This window comes from Macaca mulatta, chromosome 6, assembly GCF_049350105.2.
Source record: "Macaca mulatta isolate MMU2019108-1 chromosome 6, T2T-MMU8v2.0, whole genome shotgun sequence".
Taxonomy (NCBI): Eukaryota; Metazoa; Chordata; class Mammalia; order Primates; family Cercopithecidae; genus Macaca; species Macaca mulatta.
The window spans coordinates 115,229,806-115,237,018 of NC_133411.1; the positions used below are offsets into that span (position 1 = coordinate 115,229,806).

A 7,213-nucleotide genomic window follows, 5' to 3' on the forward strand; every position below is an offset into this window, starting at 1 on the left:
TTGAGGTGAAGAGGAAACCATGTTTATGTCTAACAGCACCTGGGAAAATATGTCACAACTGTCATTTTGATCTCAGCATCTATCTCTCTCCCTTGAATCTGCAAATATTATAGAAGATGATCGTTTACCTTTTTATTCTTATCTGCTTGGACTCTCTCTCCTATTACATCCACCCCAACATTATTATCACTAATCATAAAAATGAATTGCCCTTCCAAAGAAATCTATAAAGCAAACCTTCAATGTCAGGTTGTTTAGATTTAGAAGAGAAGGACTCAAGTGAGTTCACTTTTCTTCATACAATTATTAGGGAAAACAAGCAAAATTTCCAGTAACCCCAAACACTGCCTTTTCTCCCTGGATCTAGTTAATTCCTATCAACTCTTTAGTTGACTCTAAGGACTGGCTCTAGGAGATCCTGACACCTAAAACACAGGTACAGATAAACTTGCATAAACGTTTTGGTCCAGGTCTTGGCCTCCAGTCTTATGATGGGTTGGTGGGATATTACTTCATCAGATGCTCATGACAGGGATTGCAAACTCGCTCAGGCTTCATAGTTGAAGGAAGAGGCAGTTCATTTGTCGAACAGGCATGACAGAAGGTTCCTCTGCAGTTCCTCTGACATCTTCCTGGCGTAGCTGACACACCTGTGGTTTCTCAGCGAGCAGCAGCTGATCCTGTTCATCCATAGGGTGGGGTTGCAGTCTATGACTTTCTTCCAGAGGCATTTTTAGTTTAACATTTTCCTTTTGCATTTTGTGCTTCCCATCCATCTTGGATTCTGGCTTCTGGGAACCCTTTCCTGGGATGTTCCTGTTGTTTCATAATCTTCTTTCGTTTTCCTGATTTAGTTCTTACTCAGGCTGGTTCCATGCCTGGTGAGCTCCTCGACTTCGAGCTACAGACTGTTGATTTTGTCTTCAAAGTCCTGTTTGAAGAGCCGGTTGTTCAACTCAGCAGACTGACAGCTTCGCTCAGCCTGACGCCATTTTTGTTCAAGTTGTTTAATGATAGCAGTCATCTGATTAGTCTTCTGTTCCAAGCTACTGTTTAGTTCACTTTTCTGTTTTACTCATAAGTCTGAACTCTGCAGCTTAAAGGCAAGTTCGTGCCTGAGGGGCCTGAGAGCATCTAGCTGCTGCTGAAGGGATACCAGGGCATCCTGCTTCTCACAGACATCCTTCTCTAGCATCTTCATATCTCCTGCCTCATGCTGATCTGTATCTCCAGTTCTTTTTCAACATCCAATGGTAATTGTGTCTCTTCTTTTAAATGGTTTCTTGCTTCACTTGGTGCTTGCCCTTCTGCAATTCTGTCTTGCTTGGGACCCTTCCAACTGGATTCCAGTATATAGGAACTTTCCTATTTAACTCATTACATTTGTTCTTGTAAGGTAGTAATCCCGCTGTTTGCAACCTCAAGCTCCTCTGTCAGTTTAGTGTTGGATTTTTCTAATGCATCTACTTTTGCCTGAAGGTTGTTTACAGTAGCATTCAAATGCCTGTTCAGTTCTTGTACAAAGTTCTTCTGGTCCAGAATCGCAGTAATCTGACTGTCTCCTTCACTACTTTTACTGCCGTTTCTGTTCTTGAAATACATTGAAAAATGTATAACTCCAACCTGAGAGTCCAAGTCTTCCCCTTTCACACTGCAATTGGCATCAATGACATTCAGACCCACCAACAGGCCATCAATTATGGCTCCTTCTTCTTCCATCATAAGGGCACTGGGTTCGTAGAATTCACTGAGAAGTTATTTCTTACTGATCAAAGCTTTCATATATTTGAAAGTTTCTTTTGCATTAATGCCAAACAAAGCCAAGCTCTTCCTCTACCTACTGGCGTCTTCAGTCCTGGAAGATTTTTAACACTAGCTGTTATCTCTGCGGCTCCTGGAACAGGCTTTTCTACCAGTTCTAGATCCCCCCAGAAGGCTTTATTTTGTCAAAGAAAAGTTTTTTCTTTTTTCTTTTTCTTTTTTTTTTTTTTTTTTTAAGTTTTCAAGCCCTGTTTCAGAGAGTGCTCCATCACTACAAAGAATTGCTGAAGAGGTGCATAGTCAGAGTCAAGAGTCCTCTCCAGGTTCAGAGCTGATTCAACCAAGCCCTTGATACTCAGCTTGGCCGTGTTCATGAGGTTCATGTGTTCCTTAGCCACGAGATAATTAGGATGGTGCTCCCGCTGCCGCCGCAGCGCCGCTGCTCAGCAGCAGCAAGGGTAGCCGGGAGCCGGCGACAGCAGGGTCCCTCTGGAGCGCTGCTGCTCAGCGGCAGGCGCACTCCGAAGCCAGCGTCTCCACCTCCTGGGTAGAGCAGGAAGAAGGGGGCGGCCACTGGCAAGTCAGCCTCCGACTGCCCGGCGCGGGAGGCCGGAGGCGGCCGCTTCTCGCCCTCACCTATAAGCAGTTTTATAAGCTTTCTGAGACCAGAAAAAAGAAAAAGAAAAAGAAAATCAGTCTCATTATTTTATATGCCTACAATTTTTTTTTAAAACCAAAAACTCATTATGGACAAAACAAAATACTACCGCCCCACTCCAAATTATCTCTGCATCATGCTCACAACCTCAGCACAAAGTTCAATAGAGGTTTATTGGATATGTTGGCTTCAATCATTGAGTGCCGTAATGATGAAATTTCGTCAGTTTTTGTAAACATTCTCTGAGGCCAGATAAAACTCAGGCTGTTCTGAGGGTTACACTAATTTTGAGAAAGGCTTGCAGTGAGAATCCCTTTTTTTGTCTACCTCAGAAAAAAACATATAGGTTTAAAATCCAGAGTTCTTTGTTAATGTCACACATCTAAAACCTAGATACCAACCTGTGTATACAGGATAATTACTTTATCGCTATGGTAATTAATATTTAATATTTTAGAATATTAGGAAAATTTAGAAAGTTTTGCTACTGCTGTTTGCCTTCATTAGGAAATGCTTAAACAATAAATTGATAAAAGCTGATGGTTAAAAAATTAATCTATGACATTAAATTTTATTTCCAATTATGTTTTATGGGAATTGTATTTTATTTTTTGTCTTTTTAACCACAATTGTTATTATCCTATATATAAACCTATATTTAATATCATGTATATGTCTTTGACATTTGAGAGATCCCTATTTTTATGAAATAATCAGCTTTGTAAATATTTCTTATTCTATTTTAAATACTTGGTTCTAAATTACATGAAATGCCAGTTTTCAGTATGATTTTGTGGACAATTAGACACACCAAAAAGTCACCACCACAGAATTATTGTTTAGTGAGAGGCCTTAAGCATGGAAATTGTTAAAGTAAACTTCTCTAACCACAATGGTTGAATGACTTTTTCACAGTGGTAATGGAACTATTTGGGTCACTTTCAGAAAAAGAAAAAATATATATATAGTTATGTTACTGCAATTGCAATACATCACTGTGTTATTAAAAATGGGAATTATATTTTTACTATTTTTTTGCCTTGCTTTGCCCACCCTCACAAAACAAGGTCCTACTAATTTAGCAAGAAAGTTGACAAGTTACATTTTAATCTGATGCAAAAAAATTTAGACTATTCAGATATTATTTTTAATTCAAAAAACAAAGAATATGCGTGTCTTCCTCACTTTATGAGATTGAGATAGCATTGAAAATTGTCAAATAATTTTTATGTAAAGTGGCAAATTTTAAAAAACAAATGTATTGAAATGCTTTCAAAGCAGTATTTTAAACAGATTTTGAATGCGTTGCCATACACTGTGATTTACATAAGTAAATCTCACCAAAAACAATGATTAATGTACTTACCACTTTCATTTTAGTGATGAAAAACATTTGGATTCCTCCACCTGGCCTCTAAGAGTGCCATCCAATTCAAAAGGGAATTTTTAATAATTAACCATTCCCAAATCTTTAAATGCTTGATGTATTGTAAACCCTTATGCTTACAGAATTTCAGAAAAGGAAGAGAACTTGTAAGTTAGTAGAAAAGAAGGTTAAGTTTCATGGTTACTAAAAATATTTGAGAGAGATGGATTAATATGCAGTATACATTTCCTGACAGAATTAATTATAACAATTTTTTAAGGATATTAAATATGAAGGTGTTAAACAGTGGGAAAAGAAGTAGCTTTTCCAAGAAAAAAAAAATGATGCTTATGTTGGACAGGGTGGGCAGGGAGAAATTCAGATTCTGTCAAAAAAGTAAGTACAATATAAAAAGCACATACACAAAATTTAGTTTGGTCTTTGGATTTATTTTCTTTTCTAGTTTTAGCAACTGAAGTCCAGTGTTGTTTCAGTGACTGGGCATGATTATACTTATTCACGTCTTTCCCAAAAATGTATGCATCAATTTTCTGTCTTCACACCACTTATATTTTATATCTATGTTATCATATTTGGCAGAAAATTACTCTTCTCTACATAGGCATTACAGCATTTTACATCATTCTAATTAGGCATATATTATGACATACCTGGTATAGCACATCCTGGTACTATTGGTAACAAAGGAAAATTTTGCTGAGGAAGTAAGATGAGAATCATAGAAGCTTTGATTATCAGATGCTGAGGACAGCTGTGGTATTAAAAGCTAATAGTTTGAAAACAATAATCTACTGAAAAAAATGATGGTACGGAATGACCATATGCATGCTATGTAAAAAGAAAGCATATACAGGCGCGCGCGCGCACACACACACACACAAGCTACAGAAACAGAGGCATATTTATGTAATACACCTCAGTTTTTCTTTAACATAGTTGATTTTTCTTTTTTCCCCCAGTGCTTCTGACAAGTTCAGTACATTGTATAGTTTCCAACCTTCAGAGTTCTTGCTAAGATTACGTTTTACTGAGATTAAGAAAAGTGTTTTTTGTGCTAATATTGTTTACACTAGAAAAAGCATGAAGGTGTTTTGAGAGATTGTCAAACTCAGCCACCGCTCAATAAACATAAAATTTAATCAAAATCAGTGTACTTCCTAGGAAAACCCAGCTTTAAAGTGAGCTGCGTACTCTGCTTTTGCAAAAAGCAGAAATACACAAACACACACACCCCTACCCATTCCCACCACACAAATACTCCTGGACAAAAGTCTTTCACTAAACTTTACCTATACAGAAGTTCGAGATGCAACCATGATACAAGGAAAATTGAATCTGAGTTTCAAATTTAATTTTCCCTGAATGTGCACATGGAGTGTGTATGTGTGTATGAAATAATTATATGTTGCTATTCTCAACTGATTATAATGCTATTACATAATCAATTTTACATTGCGAACATTATTTTTTTTAAATTGACAGACAAAAGAATGTCTGTTCACTGTGTATAACATGATATTTTGGAGTATCAATATACATTGTGGAATGATTCAATCTATATAATTAATGTATGCATTACCTCACATAGATACCATTTTTGTGGTGGGAACACTTTACGTCCACTCTAAGCATTTTTTAATAATACACTATATTATTAACTACATTACTATGTTGTACAATAGATCTTCTGAACTTTTTTCTCTTCTCTAACTGGAATTTTGTATCCATTGGCCAACATTTCCCCAACAACCACCCCTACCAACCCAGTCCCTGGTATCACTCTCCTGTTCTCTACTTCTGTGAGATGAACTTTTTTTAGATTCCACATATGAATTAGATAATGCAGTATTTGTCTTTCTGTGCCTGGCTTATTTCCCTTAGCATAATGTCCTTTAGGTTTATCCAGACTGTCCTTCTTTTGATAGCTGAATAGTATTCCAGTGTATACATATAAATATTTTCTTTTTTCATTAATCTGTTGATAGACACTTAGGTTGACTCTATATCTTGGTTATTGTGAATAATACTAAAACAAACAGCAGTGCAAATATTGCTTCAACAGACTGATTTCATTTCCTTTGGATGTATACCCAATAGTGGGAATGCTGGATCATGTGATGATCCTATATTTAATTTTTTGAGAAAGCTCCATACTGTTTCCATAATGGCTGTACATTCCCACCAACAATGGGCAAATGTTTCCTTTTCTTTACTTCCTTGCTAACACTTAGCTCTTGTCTTTTGATCATAGCCATTCTAACAGGTGCTTGGTCATATCTCACTGTGGTTTGGATTTGAATTTTCCTGATGATCAATGATGTTGAACATTATTTTTCATGTACCTGATTGCTACTTGAATGTTGTCTTCTGAGAAATGCCTATTCAAGTCCTTTGTCCAGTTTTTAATTGAGTTATTTATTCTTTTGCTATTGAGTTGTTTCAGTTCCTTCTATATTATGTATATTAACCCCTTATTAAATGTATAGTTTGCAAGTATTTTCCCTATTTAGTAGGTTGTCTCTTTATTCTGTTGATTGTTTCCTTTGTTGTGAGGAAGCTTTTTAGTTTGATGTAATCCCATTTATCTACTTTTGCTAGCGTTGACTGTGCTTTTTTTTTTTTTTTTTTTTTTTTTTGACTGCTTTTTGGGTCATATTGAAAGTTATTGCTCAAAACAATGTAATGGAGATTTTTCTCTAGTTTTTTCTATTAGTTTCATAGTTTTGGGTCTTACATTTAAGTCTTTAATTCTTTTTGAGTTTATTTTGGTATATGGTGTGAGATAGGGTCTAATGTTTTTTCTTCTGCATGTGCATATCTAGTTTTCCAATAGCATTTATTAAAGAGCCTATCCATGCCTCATTGTATACTCTTGATGCCTTTAGTGAATATCAGTTGACTGTAAATATGTGGATTTATTTCTGGGTTTTCTATTCTGTTCCAATGTTCTACTTGCCTGTTTTTATTACAGAAATATGCTATTTTATTTACTACAGCTTTGTAGGATATTTTGAGGTCAGGTAGTGTGATGTCTCCAACTTTCTTCTTTTTGCTCAAAATTGCTTTGGCTATTCAGGATCTTTGTGGTTCCATAATAATTTTAAGATATTTTTCCTATTTCTGTGAAGAAAGTCATTGGCATTTTGATAAGGATTGTGTTGAATTTGTCAGTTGCTTTGGATAGCAAGATCATTTTATCAATATTAATTCTTCAGATCTATGAACACAGGAAATCTTCCCATGTATTTGTGTCTTCTTCAATGTAGTTCATCAATGTGTTATAGTTTTTAGTGGAGAGATTTTTCACCTTCTTGATTAAATTTATTCCTAAGAATTTTATTTTTTGTAACTATTATAAATGGGTTAGTTATAAATTTTCTTTTTCAGATAATTTGCTGTTAGTATGC

At 35.8% G+C, this 7,213-nt stretch overlaps 1 pseudogene; it reads right to left on the bottom strand.

Moving 5' to 3' along the window:
- Positions 1 to 486: 486 nt before the first annotated feature.
- LOC114679034 (protein RUFY3 pseudogene) lies at positions 487 to 4,470 on the bottom strand (annotated as a pseudogene).
- Positions 4,471 to 7,213: the final 2,743 nt, after the last annotated feature.